The following is a 16215-nucleotide window of genomic DNA, read 5'->3' as shown; positions in this document are numbered from 1 at the left end:
CCCACAGAGAGAAGAGTGGACGGGCGAGGAGAGGAGAGGACTGTACCCACTGGGAGAAGAGGGGATTGGGTGAGGAGAGGAGAGGAGAGGACTGTCCCCACTGAGAGAAGAGAGGATGGGGTGTGGAGAGGAGAGGACTGTCACACTGAGAGAAGAGAGGATGGGGTGAGGAGAGGAGAGAGAGGAGAGGATGGGGTGAGGAGAGGACTGTCCCCACTGAGGAAGAGTGGATGGGGTGAGGAGAGGAGAGGACTGTAACCACTGAGAGAAGAGAGGATGGGGTGAGGAGAGGAGAGGACTGTCCCCACTGAGAGAAGCGAGGATGCTGTGCAGAGAGGACTGAGGGAAGAGAGGATGGGGTGAGGAGAGAAGAGGACTGTCCCCACTGAGAGAAGAGAGGATGGGGTGAGGAGAGGAGAGGACTGTAACCACTGAGAGAAGAGAGGATGGGGTGAGGAGAGAAGAGGAGAGGACTGTCCCCACTGAGAGAAGCGAGGATGGGGTGAGGAGAGGAGAGGACTGTAACCACTGAGAGAAGAGAGGATGGGGTGAGGAGAGGAGAGGACTGTCCCCACAGAGAGAAGAGAGGATGGGGTGCAGAGAGGACTGAGGGAAGAGAGGATGGGGTGAGGAGAGGAGAGGACTGTCCCCACAGAGAGAAGAGTGGATGGGGTGCGGAGGAGAGGACTGATAGAGGAGAGGATGGGTTGAGGAGAGGACTGTACCCACTGAGAGAAGAGAGGATGGGGTGTGGAGAGGACTGAGAAAGGAGAGGATCAGGTGAGGAAAGGAGAGGACTGTACCCACTGAGAGAAGCGAGGATGGGGTGCAGAGAGGACTGAGGGAAGAGAGGATGGGGTGAGGAGAGGAGAGGACTGTCCCCACAGAGAGAAGAGTGGATGGGGTGCGGAGAGGAGAGGACTGAGAGAGGAGAGGATGGGGTGCGGAGGGGAGAGGACTGAGAGAGGAGAGGATGGGGAGAGGAGAGGAGAGGACTGTCCCCACAGAGAGAAGAGTGGATGGGGTGCGGAGAGGACAGGACTGAGAGAGGAGAGGGTGGGGTGCAGAGAGGAGAGGAGAGGAAAGGAGAGGAGAGGAGAGGAGAGGAGAGGAGAGGAGAGGAGAGGAGAGGAGAGGAGAGGACTGTCCCCACAGAGAGAAGAGGGGACGGGCGAGGAGAGGAGAGGACTGTACTCACTGGGAGAAGAGGGGATGGGGTGAGGAGAGGAGAGGAGAGGACTGTCCCAACTGAGAGAGGAGAGGATGGGGTGTGGAGAGGAGAGGACTGTCCACACTGAGAGAAGAGAGGATGGGGTGAGGAGAGTTGAGGACTGTCCCCATTGAGAGAAGAGAGGATGGGGTGCGGAGAGGAGAGGACTGTCCCCACTGAGAGAGGATAAGGTGAGGAGAGGAGAGGACTGTCCCCAATGAAAGAAGAGAGGATGGGGTGAGGAGAGGAGAGGACTGTCCCCAATGAAAGAAGAGAGGATGGGGTGAGGAGAGGAGAGGACTTTCCCCACTGAGAGAGGATAAGGTGAGGAGAGGAGAGGAGAGAGAAGAGAGGATGGGGTGAGGAGAGGAGACAGAAGAGAGGATGGGGTGAGGAGAGGAGAGGGGAGAGAAGAGAGGATGGGGTGAGGAGAGGAGAGGACTTTCCCCACTGAGAGAGGATAAGGTGAGGAGAGGAGAGGAGAGAGAAGAGAGGATGGGGTGAGGAGAGGAGACAGAAGAGAGGATGGGGTGAGGAGAGGAGAGGGGAGAGAAGAGAGGATGGGGTGAGGAGAGGAGAGGAGAGAGAAGAGAGGATGGGGTGAGGAGATGAGAGGACTGTACCCACTGAGAGAGGATGGGGTGAGGAGAAGAGAGGACTGTACCCACTGAGAGAGGACGGGGTGATGAGAGGAGAAGACTGTACCCACTGAGAGAGGATGGGGTGAGGAGAGGAGAGGACTGTCCCCACTGAGAGAGGATGGGGTGAGGAGAGGAGAAGACTGTCCCCACTGAGAGAGGAGAGGAGAGGACTGTCCCCACTGAGAGAGGAGAGGACTTTCCTCACTGAGAGAGGAGAGGACTGTGCCCACTGAGAAAAGATGGGGAGAGGAGAGGAGAGGAGAGAAGAGGAGAGGAGAGGAGAGAAGAGGAGAGGAGAGGAGAGGACTATCCCCACTGAGAGAAGAGAAGATGGGGTGAGGAGAGGAGAGGAGAGGAGAGGAGGGGAGAGGAGAGGAGAGGAGAGGAGAGGAGAGGAGAGGAGAGGAGAGGAGAGGAGAGGAGAGGAGAGGACTGTCCCCACTGAGAGAAGAGAAGATTGGGTGAGGAGAGGAGAGGACTGAGAGAGGATGGGGTGAGTAGAGGAGAAGATTGTCCCCACTGAGGAACAGAGAAAGAGACTGGGTAGAAGGGAGGAGAGGGGAGAGGGGAACTCCCACCATATACAAACAGACAGACTGACTGGAATATGTATTTGGAAAGGTGAGGATTTATTTTATTTTTTATTTCACCTTTATTTAACCAGGTAGGCAAATTGAGAACACGTTCTCATTTACAATTGCGACCTGGCCAAGATAAATCAAAGCAGTTCGACACATACAACAACACATAGTTACACATGGAGTAAAACAAACATACAGTCAATAATACAGTGAAAAATAAGTCTATATACAATGTGAGCAAGTGAGGTGAGATAAGGGAGGTGAAGGCAAACAAAATATATAAAATATATATATAAATAAATAAAAATATAAAAAAGGCCATGGTGGCGAAGTAAATACAATATAGCAAGTAAAGAAACACTGGAATGGTAGATTTGCAGTGGAAGAAAGTGTAAAGTAGAGATAGAAATAATGGGGTGCAAAGGAGCTAAATAAATAAATAAATACAGTAGGTAAAGAGGTAGTTGTTTGGGCTAAATTATAGATGGGCTATGTACAGGTGCAGTAATCTATGAGCTGCTCTGACAGCTGGTGCTTAAAGCTAGTGAGGGAGATAAGTGTTTCCAGTTTCAGAGATTTTTGTAGTTCGTTCCAGTCATTGGCAGCAGAGAACTGGAAGGAGAGGCGGCCAAAGGAAGAATTGGTTTTGGGGGTGACCAGAGAGATATACCTGCTGGAGCGCGTGCTACAGGTAGGTGCTGCTATGGTGACCAGCGAGCTGAGATAAGGGGGGACTTTACCTAGCAGGGTCTTGTAGATGACCTTGAGCCAGTGGGTTTGGCGACGAGTATGAAGCGAGGGCCAGCCAACGAGAGTGTACAGGTCGCAGTGGTGGGTAGTATATGGGGCTTTGGTGACAAAACGTATGGCACTGTGATAGACTGCATCCAATTTATTGAGTAGGGTTTTGGAGGCTATTTTGTAAATGACATCACCGAAGTCGAGGATTGGTAGGATGGTCAGTTTTACAAGGGTATGTTTGGCAGCATGAGTGAAGGGTGCTTTGTTGCGAAATAGGAAGCCAATTCTAGATTTAACTTTGGATTGGAGATGTTTGATGTGAGTCTGGAAGGAGAGTTTACAGTCTAACCAGACATCTAGGTATTTGTAGTTGTCCACATATTCTAAGTCAGAGCCGTCCAGAGTAGTGATGTTGGACAGGCGGGCAGGGGCAGGCAGCGATCAGTTGAAGAGCATGCATTTAGTTTTACTTGTATTTAAGAGCAATTGGAGGCCACGGAAGGAGAGTTGTACGGCATTGAAGCTCGCCTGGAGGGCTGTTAACACAGTGTCCAAAGAAGGGCCAGAAGTATACATGATGGGATGGGGGATGGGATGGGGTGAAAACTGTCCCTACAGACAAAGAGACAGACTGACTGAGACTTGGCAGGAAAGAGGTAAGGAAAGGACAAGAAAGATAAGGAAATAAAAGGAAAGGGAAATGGACAGAAATGAGAGCAGATAGTGGGGGAATAAATGAAAGGAGGACAATGAAACAGAAAAGGGGATAATATAGGAGAGGAGGAGCCAACGGAGCAGACACAGGGAGAGAGAGAAGGAGAAAGGTGTCAGCCATTTTACATCAGACTGCACTCACACTAGGAGACAGAGGGGGGCATAAGAGAGAGAAGGAACGAGGGACAAACAGGATGTGTGGGAGGAGGTGGAGATAGCAAGATCAGCTGTGTGTGAGAGAGAAGGGAAGATGGAGTGAGAGAAAGGGAAGGAGTTAAAGAAAGAAAGATGGAGAAGAGAGAAAGTAAGAAGCAGAAACTAAGGAGAGAGCAAGTGGGAAATAGCTAAGAAACAGAGTGGCTGTTAGAATAAGGGAGAGGGGGGCGAGGGGGAGAGAAGGAGGGAGAGGGGGGAGAGAAGGAGGGAGAGGGGGAGAGAAGGAGGGAGTGGGGGAGAGAAGGAGGGAGGGGGAGAGAAGGAGGGAGAGGGGGAGAGAAGGAGGGAGGGGGGGAGAAGGAGGGAGGGGGAGAGAAAGAGGAAGAGGGGGAGAGAAGGAGGGAGGGGAGGAGAGAAGGAGGAAGAGGGGGAGAGAAGGAGGGACAGGGGGGAGAGGAGAGGGGGAGAGAAAGAAGGGAGAGGAGGGGGAGAGAAGGAGGGAGGAGAGGAGAGTAGGAGGGAGGGGGAGAGAAGAAGGGAGAGGGAGAAGGGAAGAGAAGGAAGGAGAGGGGGAGAAAATGAGGGAGAGGGGAGAGAAGGATGAGAGGGGAAGGAGGGAGAGAAGGAGGGAAAGGGGGAGAGAACGAGGGAGGGGCGGAGGAGAGAAGGAGGGAGGGGAGGAGGAGAGAAAGAGGGAGGGGAGGAAAGAAGGAAGGAGAGGGGGAGAGAAGAAGGAAGAGGAGGAGGGGGAGAGAAGGAGGGAGGAGAGTATGATGGAGGGGGGAGAGAAAAAGGGAGAGGGAGAAGGGAAGAGGAAGGAGAGGGGGAGAAAATGAGAGAGAGGGGGAAGGAGAGAGAGGGGGGAGAGAATTAGGGAAAGGGGGAGAGAAGGATGAGAGGGGGAGAGAAGGATGAGAGGGGAAGGAGGGAGAGGGGAAGGAGGGAGAGAAGGAGGGAAAGGGGGAGAGAATGAGAGAGGGGCGAGAGAAGAGGGGAGGGGAGGAGGAGAGAAGGAGGGAGAGGAGGAGGGGGGGGAGAGAAGGAGGTAGGAGAGTATGAGGGAGGGGGGAGAGAAGAAGGGAGAGGGAGAGGGGGAGAGAAAGATGGGGAGGAGGAGAGAAGGAGGGAGGGGAGGAAAGAAGGAAGGAGGGGGGGAGAAGAAGGGAGAGGAGGAGGAGGAGGAGGAGAGAAGGAGGGAGGGAGGAGAGTATGAGGGAGGGGGAGAGAAGAAGGGAGAGGGAGAGGGGAAGAGAAGGAATGAGAGGGGGAGAAAAGGAGGGAGAGGAGGGAAGGAGGGAGAGGGTGGTAGAAGGGGTAGAGAAGAAGGGAGAAGTAGGGAGAAGGGGAGAGGGGGAGAGGAGGGAGGGAGGCGAGAAGGAGAGATATGGGAGAGAAGGGGGGAGAGGGGGGGAGAAGGAGGGCGGGAGAATTAGGGAAAGGGGGGTGAGATGGACAGAGAGGGGGAGAGTGATGGAGGGAAAGGGGGGAGAGATGGAGGGAGAGGGGGGAGAGATGAGGGAGAGGGGGGAGAGATGGAGAGAAGAGAGAGAGGGCTGTCTGAGTCATTTAGTCTCATAGCGTAATACTCATCCATTACTCCGACATCCCACTGTTAATTCATACAGGACGCCCACTAGATAAGATGGTGGGAATTACTCCGACATCCCACTGTTAATTCATACAGGACGCCCACTAGATAAGATGGTGGGAATTACTCCGACATCCCACTGTTAATTCATACAGGACGCCCACTAGATAAGATGGTGGGAATTACTCCGACATCCCACTGTTAATTCATACAGGACGCCCACTAGATAAGATGGTGGGAAAGAGAGTAGAGGAGAGCATTGACTGACAGAGGCAGAGGAACAACACACACACACACACACACACAGACACACACAGGAAAGAAGGGTGGATAAATAGGTTTGACAGGCAAAGCTTGAGCAGGTCTGCCTCGCTGTGCAGATGGTTGTCTCACTGACGTTAAGCTATTATAATGCAGTTATTACCCACAATGCCCAAATCTCTGAAAAATCTTCTTTATGGCAGATGGTCTCCCTAAAAATAAACATCCCACAGACAGAAACAGAGAGGGACATAAAAAACGATATGTGGGCTAGATGAGTCACTCACTGTCCAGGCCTCAAGTACTCTCAATCGTGGGCAGTTATTTCCAGGAAAGCAAGGCTCAAAATGTATCAAAGAGAGATTTCTAGCAAGGCTGGTACCCTTAAAAAGACACAGTTAGATAAAAGCAGCAAACAAACACAGGAACATCGTCCTCCCATTAACCTGTGAATATAGAGTTGTACACATATGTACAGGGAATAGAGAGAACACAGAGGTCTTCTGAGACCTGGCCTATTCACATATATAGTAGAGTGGAAATACACAGGTAGAGACGCATGCATTAACCAATGGGGGGGGGGGGGGGGGTGTGTGTGTGTGTGTGTGTGTGTGTGTGTGTAGCCTACGTGTGGGGGATCATACAGGACGTCAACCCACACAGGACATTTAATACACAACTGAATGCTCTCATAACAGGCCCAGCATTACCCAGGATGTGAACGCACCAGGAAGGGCAAATGGCCACAGGGGAGTCAAAGCCCTGCAGTTGGTGACTCTGCTCTGCTATCTCCAACAGCCAGAGAAACACTTTCCATTCAGTCTTCTATCGGTGGATAAAAGTCAACATTAAATGGATTGGACAGTGAAGTGTGCATCAGCAACTGTGGCCACATTCAAGTGTAGGCGTCTTCCATCTAGTCCGCCTGCAGTGGGCGTCATTACAGTGTGTGTGTACAGGCAGCTTAACAGGGCTGCGTTCAACATGCTGAAAACATTTTGCAGTGTGGCACAAATATTTTCACAATCTTGAATGAATGGTCACAGTAACATGGAAATAGTGGCAGTAACATTCCTTTTCTTCAGCCATCATTCTGTAAGTGGACGTTCAACAAATGTGTTTACGTTGTATAACTAGTGACCTCTAGCCAGCTCAATCTGTTTGGTCTGCTGTGGGAACACACAGGCACCACAAGACTGGATAAGAGTACAGACAGACTACTGTAAGATGAGAGTATAGACTACTGTAAAATAAGAGTATAGACTACTGTAAGTTAAGAGTACTTGCTACTGTAAGATAAGAGTATAGACTACTGTAAGATAAGAGTACTTGCTACTGTAAGATAAGACTATAGACTACTGTAAGATAAGAGTACTTGCTACTGTAAGATAAGACTATAGACTACAGTAAGATAAGAGTATAGACTACTGTAAGATGAGAGTATAGACTACGGTAAGATAAGACTATAGACTACAGTAAGATACGAGTATAGACTACTGTAAGATAAGAGTATAGACTACTGTAAGATACGAGTATAGACTACTGTAAGATAAGAGTATTTGCCACTGTAAGATGAGTATAGACTACTGTAAGATAAGACTACTGTAAGATAAGAGTATAGACTACGGTAAGATGAGAGTATAGACTACTGTAAGATAAGAGTACTTGCTACTGTAAGACAAGAGTATAGACTACTGTAAGATAAGAGTATAGACTATGGTAAGATGAGAGTATAGACTACTGTAAGATAAGAGTACTTGCTACTGAAAGATAACAGTATAGACTACTGTAAAGGCTGATACTGTGTATCCACGCTGACATTCCTCCCCCTTAAGAGCTCAAAATAGACAGCTGATTCAGAAAACCTTATATTGTACATGTGAATCTGTACAGTGCATTTGGAAAGGATTCAGACCCATTGACTTTTTCCACATTTGTTACGTTACAGCCTTGTTCTAAAATGTATTAAATTAAATAAAAACTCATTAATCTACACACAATACCCCATAATCAAATCAAAGTTTATTTGGCACGTGCGCCGAATACAACAGGTGTAGACCTTACAGTGAAATGCTTACTTACAGGCCCTTAAGCATCAGTGCAGTTTTTAAGTAAATAATAGGTATTAGGTAAACAATAGATAAGGGGGTGGGGGGGGGGGGGACACAATGCATAGTCCGGGTAGCCATTTGATTAGCTGTTCAAAGCAGCTGCCATGAGGTTGAAGTAATTGTCCGTAGAGCTCCGAGATAGGATTGTGTCGAGGCACAGATCTGGGGAAGGGTACCAAAAAATGTCTGCAGCATTGAAGGTCCCCAAGAACACAGTGGCCTCCATCATTTTTTAGTGGAATAAGTTTGGAACCACCAAGACTCTTCCTAGAGCTGGCCGCCCGGCCAAACAAAGCGATTGGGGGAGAAGAGCCTTGGTCAGGGAGGTGACCAAGAACCCAATGATCACTCTGACAGAGCTCCAGAGTTCCTGTGTGGAGATGGGAGAACCTCCCAGAAGGACAACTCCACCAATCAGGCCTTCATGGTAGAGTGGCCAGATGGATGCCACTTCTCAGTAAAAAGGCACATGACAGCCTGCTTGGAGTTCGCCAAAAGGCACCTACAGACTCTCAGAACATGAGAAACAAGATTCTCTGATCTGATGAAATTAAGATTGAACTCTTTGGCTTGAATGACAAGTGTCACATCTGGAGGAAACCTGGTACCATCTTTACGGTGAAGCATGGTGGTGGCAGCATCATGCTGTGGGGATGTTTTTCAGCGGCAGGGACTGGGAGACTAGTCAGGATTGAAGGAAAATGAACGGAGCAAAGTACAGAGAAATCATTGATGAAAACCTGATCCAGAGTGCTCAGGATCTCAGACTGGGGCAAAGAGTTACCTTCCAACAGGACAACGACCCTATGCACACAGCTAAGACAACACAGGAGTGGCTTCGGGACAAGTTTCTGAATGTCCTTGAGTGGCCCAGCCAGAGCCTGGAGTTGAACCCAATTGAAAATCTCTGGAGAGACCTGAAATAGCTGTGCAGCGATGCTCCCCATCCATCCAGCCTGACAGATCTTGAGAGGATCTGCAGAGAGGAATGGGAGAAACAGGTGTGCCAAGCTTGTACCATCATACCTAAGAAGACTCGAAGGTGCTTTGAGAGAGAGAGAAATATAAATATATATATATATATAGAGAGAGAGAGAGAGAGACAGAGAGAGAGCAAGAGAGAGAGAGAGGGAGAGAGAGAGACATAGAAAGAGAGAGACATATAAAGAGAGAGAGAGGGGGGGGGGGGTGTAGAGAAAGAGATACAGATCAGAGGGACAGAGTCAGAGGGAAAAGACCTGGAGGGGATCAGAGGGTCAGTGGATGAAAGGAGAGAGAAACAGGCAAGATACTGATGAACAAGCGAAATGAGAGCAAGAGAGTGCAAGAGAGAACCAGAGATAATGATACCGTGAGAAAATGGGCAAGAAATAGAAATAACGAGAAAGAGAGAGAGCGAGAGAGAGAGAGAGACAAAAGCAGGGAGAGAAAGAGAGAACGGGGGAGATAAAGGAAGATATATAAATTGGAAAGATGGACAGAGGGAGAGAGAGATAGAGAGAGAAAGTGAGAGAGAGGGGGATAGAGAAAGAGAGACAGAGTCAAAGAGAAAATAACCTACAGAGTAGACCTACCATCTGGGTGTAGGCTAACTGTAGAGAGATAACAGGGTCAGGGCTCACTGGACTGGGACTCAACCAGAACTGACATGACCCTTCACAGCAGAACCAAACATGCCGGATAGAACCAGAACTAACTGGATGCGACCAACCCACTTTGAACCAAAGCAACGGACATGGCATAAAAACTGCAACATGGATCCGCTGGCCTACTGTAATCACAGAGATAATGAAGTTACAATAAACCAACTCCGTTATTTATACTTAGTGTTTAATGCTCTTCCTTGTTGGATCAGTGCCAATACAATGGCAATGCAAGTCAAATCAAATGTTCTAATCCAATCAAATTGTATTTGTCACATTCGCCGAACACAACAGGTGTGTAGACTTTATCATGAAATGCTTTACAAGCCCTTAACCAACAGTGCAGTTAAGGAAAATATAGTTAAGGAAAGATTGACTAAATAAATAAAAGTAACACACTAAAATAACAAGGCTATATACAGGGGGTACCTGAGGGGGGTAAACATTGACTCGGTACTGGTACCCTCTGTATATAGCCTTGTTATTTTAGTGTGTTACTTTTATTTATTCAGTCAATCTTTCCTTAACTATATTCACTGACAGGTTGGGTCGAGGTCATTTTTCCATGTAGGGTAAAGTGACTATGCATAGATAATAAACAGCAAGTAGCAGCAGTGTAAAAACAAAGGGGGTCAATGCAAATAGTCCGCATGGCAATTTGATTAATTGTTCAGCAGTCCTCACATGTTGAGTGACATCCAGCTGTACTCGCTCTGTGTTCACAGTGAAGATGAATGCCTAGGGACAATACTAGTCCCCATGACTGCGGTAGGGAACAACACGAACACGGGGTCTGTGGGCCAACACCTAGCTCTGCCGCAGTTTCCATCTAGGTCTGCTGACGTTAACACTAATACAGCCTGCTGATTCACTGATGTCCACATCACCTGGACCGTGATGTGCTGACTCTCACAGTACCAGCCAGGGCACCCTCAGAACTCCCTGTTCTCTCTTTGCCTGGCCGAACTCCAGACTCCACACCAACGTTCCCTCTAAGCTGTTTACGTGTGCGCAGCCCCCCCCCCCCCCCCCCCCCCCCCCCCCCCAGGACTGCTGCGCTAAAAGAAATACCAGCCTACACAGACACAAGACTGAACTTCACTCAATTCTACCAGAGTTTGATCCTGTTACTTTAGAGGTTACGAGCATTGGGCCAGTAACCAAAAGGTTGCTGGTTGAATCCCCAAGCGGGCAAGGTTTAAAAATCTGCCGTTCTGCCTTTGAGCAAGGCAGTTAACCCTAAACAGCAACTGCTCCCAGGGCGCCGATGACGTGGATTAAGGAAGACTCCCCACACCTCTCTGATTCAGTGGGTACAGCCAGTGTTTATAGTAAACGCGCGCCGGAAGTTGCACAGAATGTTCACAATGTTCATGTTTGCACTCAGCAGACCTGAAATTTGCTCGGTGCTGAAGGAGATTTTAGGGAACATTGGTCCAGACACACTCACAGTGCCATTGCCAAACCACATGCAAAGTTTTCCCTATAGTACCACAGCCACACCGAGATAGGTCTTATGTTACTAATGGTGGTGAATACATCTCGTTAAATAAACTGGGTCTTGGTGAGCTTACTAATGAGCTCAGCAGACTGTGACAGACAGAGACGGAGATGGGGAGGAGAGACAGACAGTAGTAGACCGATTGAAGGATGCTGAAGAGAGAGAAAGGACAGAGAAAACAGAGAACGATGCCACGGCACATGAGATGAACATCTTGCAGAGGCACTCCGTGCAAAATCCCCGTGATACGTGAGAAGGACAGAGTGGAATAAGCAGTCCTGATTCCAGTACCTGGCAGCTCCTCAGACACACTCAGACCTCGCCTCCTATAATCTGTCCCAGAGGATCAGGGGGAGGATCAGGGGGAATCAATCTTTTCTTGGATTTTTTGGCTGGATGTTTCTTTGTAATTTGGCGTTAGGGTTGTTGCGTAACCACCCCTCTGTCTCTCTGTGTGTGTGAGGCAGTGTGTTGTCTCAGAGCGTCTGTCTTTGTTTAGATGGGTTCTCTGGTGCCGCGCAGAATGACTGAACAGCTGAGGGAGTGACGCTGGCGAGTGTGTGTGTGTGTGTGTGTGTGTGTGTGTGTGTGTGTGTGTGTGTGTGTGTGTGTGTGTGTGTGTGTGTGTGTGTGTGTGTGTGTGTGTGTGTGTGTGTGTGTGTGTGTGTGTGTGTGTGTGAGTGAGTGAGTGAGTGAATGAGTGCTTGTCTATAAATTGGATGAACCTAATCATTGTAAATGCATTTGTGAGTGTGTGTGTGCCTCTGTGAACAACACAGGACGGGAGTGTTTTTGTCATACCCTGCTCTGGGTGGCTGTGTGTGTGTGTGTTTGTGTGTGTAAATTAGATTACCCTCACAGCTCTGACCTGGATGTGAGTGACGCTGTGTCCTACAAAGAGCAGCACAGAACGTGTGCCTTACTGACACACAGCAGCTTCAAGCACATACAGAGCAACATCCCCAGCCACAAGCACAACCCCACAGGGATGGCACAGAGAGAGAGAGCGAGAGAGAGAGAGGCTGTGGAGGGAGGGAGAGGAACAGTAAATGGAGAAGGAGTGTGAGGAGAGATGGAGAGAAAGAGGACAGAAAGACAGTGGTAGAGAGGGAGAGGAGAAAGGGAGAGGTGGAAGACAGGAAGAGAGGGGAAGGGGAAAGGAAGGGGGGGAAATAGGGTTAAGGGATGCAGGGAAAGTAGAGGAGAGGGTTTAGGAGAGGGTTTGACATACAGAAAAGAGTGGAGGGAGCTGAGCAAAAGGGATAGGCCATTGTGTGAAAACCATAGAATAGCAAAGAAGAAGCAGCAGGAACAAAGAAAGGGAGACAGAGAGAAAGGGAAAGATAAAGAAGGGGTTGAAAAGGGGAGGTGAAACAGAGGAGAACCGAGTGCATGGAACACAAATGAGGACAAAGACAGAGGATTCTGGGTAAAAATGAAATAGAGATGAAGCAAAAGACCAGGGTTGAGAGAGAGAGAGAGAGAGAGAGAGAGCGAGAGAGAGAGAGAGAGGGAGGGAGAGAGAGCGAGAGAGAGAGAGGGAGGGAGAGAGAGAGAGAGAGAGAGAGAGAGAGAGAGAGAGAGAGAGGGAGAGAGAGAGAGAGAGAGAGAGGGTAGAGGGAGAGAGAGAGAGAGAGAGACAGAGAGAGAGAGAGAGAGAGAGAGACAGAGAGAGAGGGAGAGAGAGAGAGAGAGAGAGAGAGAGAGAGAGAGGGGGGGTAGAGGGAGAGAGAGAGGGGGTAGAGGGAGAGAGAGAGAGAGAGAGAGAGAGACAGAGAGAGAGACAGAGAGCAGGGAATAGAAAAGGAAGTGGGCTTGGGGAGAAAGAAGGCAGTGTGTGCAGCCATCTAAAATAAGGCCCATTCTCCGCCTGTTGGAATTGGGTACAACACCGCTTGAAAGCTTTAGTGGCTGATTGTAATACTCATCCCTGTCTCTGCAGTCTCCCTGTGGCACTGAAGACACTGACAGAGAGAACCCTCTCACACAATTACTCAAGACAACCGACACACTGTCTGACACATCAGACCACAAAGGTGCATTACAGCATGAGCAGTTCTGATCTCAGACACTTGGCAAGCTAACACAATTACACAGACTAACCAAGCGCAAACAAAGAGCCACTAAAGCACAGATAAACCACACCCTCAAAATGCAACAAACACTATGATTGAAGAACAACCTGTGGTAAGATGAAAGAGGTTACACACTCAGACACATACTGTTGTGAATTCAATATGGTTGCTTGCATATTTTCACAATCACAGCCTTCTGTTCTAAAGATGACCTTGGCAACCACAGTCCCAATAGGTAAATGTACACGCAACGATAGACCCCGAATACCTACACCACACAGACTAGGGATGAAGGGAGAAAATGTGGCCCAGTGAAACCATGTATATTCACGCTGTGTGTCAAGAGGGCCTGCAGAAAACCAATGTGACATCACTTGTTGGCTAAATGAGACACATACTGTCCAAGCACGCTTGGCATTTCCACTGTGCACACACTGAAACACACAGAGACACATTTTAATGCAGCACTTTACTGCTTTTCTATTCTCCATCTACTCTCATCTACTCTCCATCTCTCCATCTACTCTCTCTCTCTACAACTACACTCTATCTCTAAATCTACTCTCTATCTCTCTCTCTCCATCTACACTCTCTCTCCCTCCATCTACTCTATATCTCTTCATCTACTCTCTCTCTCTCTCTCCATCTGCATCTACTCTCTATCTCTCTCTCCATCTGCTCTCTCTCTCCATCTGCTCTCTATCTCCATCTACTCTCTATCTCTACTCTCTATCTCTAAATCTACTCTCTATCTCTCTATCTACTCTATCTATCTCCATCTACTCTATATCTCTCCATCTACTCTCTCTCTCTCTCTCCATCTACTCTCTATCTCTAAATCTACTCTCTCTCTCCGTCTACTCTCTCTCTCCGTCTACTCTCTCTCTCCATCTACTCTCTATCTGTAAATCTACTCTCTATCTCTAAATCTACTCTATCTCTCCATCTACTCTCTCTATCTCCATCTACTCTCCGTCTCTCCATATCTGACTTCCCCCCATATCAGTAAATCCAGTACTGATATCTAACTCTCTCTTCATCCTTGACTATCCTACCATCTCTCTTTGTCCATCTTCTGCATTGTTTCACATTCCTCTCAATCAATGTGTATAAGTGTCACTGAAAAGGAATAACCTTGCAGTGCACTGCTGGTTTTAACTAACCTCAGTCATACTATTCCTAGCCTATGGAATTACCAAAGTGTGAAATCTAAAGTGAACCAGTAGAGTAAAATAGAAAATATCCATAATTCAATATATTTTGTAACGTGTTGATGTATGTTGACATGTTCTATTGCTTCTCTGTTGACACCATCAGTTGATCAACTTACAATGAGGACTGAAATAATCCATGAGCTTCACAAAAACATGAACCAATTATCATTAAATAATGTGCGAGAAGGCATAGCCATACAAAAGCCATCCCCTCCCCCTCCTCTTCCACCTGCTCCCTCCCATTCCCTCTCTCTCGTTGCTGAGACCGCTGCACGCCAGGCTCGCCGACATGCTGTGGAAAACCAGCGAATACAGAGAGGTAATTCTGCCAGTGCGTTGCTAGGGCAACACCACCATCCCTTAGACTCGACCTGGTTCAGCCACACTCTCATAGCTAATGAGACACAACATCTGTGTTAGCCAATAGGATGAGACCACTTTTTTGAAAATCAAAACAATAGCCCATTATTATTTCAACCACACTGCATTAAAACACAGACTATGGGAACAGGGACGGAACATTCGTCCCTGGTTGCGTTCCAAGCCCCATGTAAATAATGAATGGCAGCTCCCTAGTGAAGCCAAGCAGCGCACCCCAACCTACCCGGCTGGCTAGCGGTGCGCCAGAGGCGGGCAGCTCTCTCTCTCCCAGCCACAGGCACAGCCTCAGCAGCGCACGGCCCACATAATCAGTTACCACCACGGAGAGCCGGCCTTCAGACACATACTCATTCAGACAAACAAGGAGGTGGAATGGGTTCACACTCCAAAATATGTCGCTTAAAGCTTACTTCATTATTCAATGTTTTAAATGTTTTACTGCATCCGGGATAGTGTACACAGATGTTTCGTCTTAACATCCTTCTTCAGTGTGTAGGTACGATGTTCTTCAGTTCAAAACAGTATTTTTGAAGAACAACAGATGGGCAGCAGGTGCTTCTAATTGTGGTTGTCACTCATCTGCCAATCAGAGACGCGGCCCCTCTGGTCTACCTGTTTACACATTTGTCACAAAAGAATACATAATTATAGGGCATGGGAGCGGGCACGAAGGGCCCCTCACAAATCAATGGCCCCAGGTGTCCGCTCACTCATACTCATTCACTGACGGGCACGCACACACACACCACTGTTGTCTTACAAAGCTACATGCCACATGATAAGACAGGCTAATAACCCATCTAATTAAAACAACACAACAGCCAAATTATTCAGTTGACATGACTAAAGGGCACAGCTAGATTGTTAGTAACCAAAACAACTTGACTGTCTGGAAAAGGGGCTGATATGATAGTGTCATAGGTTTCAAGGCTGCGTTAAATCTCCAGTAGACTCTCTTTCTGAAGGGGACGTAGCCCCACATAAGGATTATGAAAAGCCTTTGATTGCTGAAATAGCTCCATTCAAGGCAACAACACAAGCTGAAGAGGGAAATGCATGGACCAAGGCCCTGTAAATAAGGCTCAACGTACGGCTCTATGAGTATGAGGCTGAAGTTAGCCCCATCCGCTGATCTACGGTCAGCATTATATTTTACCTACTTATAGTCTAAATAGTTCTCGGTCACGTGTTGGCCTGAGCATGTTCACTAATCTATGAATTACATGGATATTTTCCCTTGTTTCATTAACAAGTATCAACATTGTATCAATACAACACCAAGCCCAGGCTGACCCTCCTGAACAAGCAGACTGGAACCACCATATATACCTGTGAAAACAATCCTCTTTCCTGCTCACCTCTAACCATATAGGATCAGACCAGCCTACCTATCCAAAG

At 48.2% G+C, this 16215-nt stretch overlaps 1 protein-coding gene across 15 annotated transcripts in view; it reads right to left on the bottom strand.

Annotated features, from left to right (window-relative positions):
* LOC129827747 (protocadherin alpha-C2-like) overlaps positions 1-16215 on the bottom strand; it is a 217925-nt gene that overhangs the window by 155155 nt on the left and 46555 nt on the right. The gene's annotated exons all lie outside the window — the stretch shown is intronic.

This window comes from Salvelinus fontinalis, chromosome 29, assembly GCF_029448725.1.
Source record: "Salvelinus fontinalis isolate EN_2023a chromosome 29, ASM2944872v1, whole genome shotgun sequence".
Lineage (NCBI taxonomy): Eukaryota > Metazoa > Chordata > Actinopteri > Salmoniformes > Salmonidae > Salvelinus > Salvelinus fontinalis.
The sequence above is the reverse complement of the archived record's forward strand: the minus strand, read 5'-3'. Positions and strand labels throughout refer to the sequence as shown.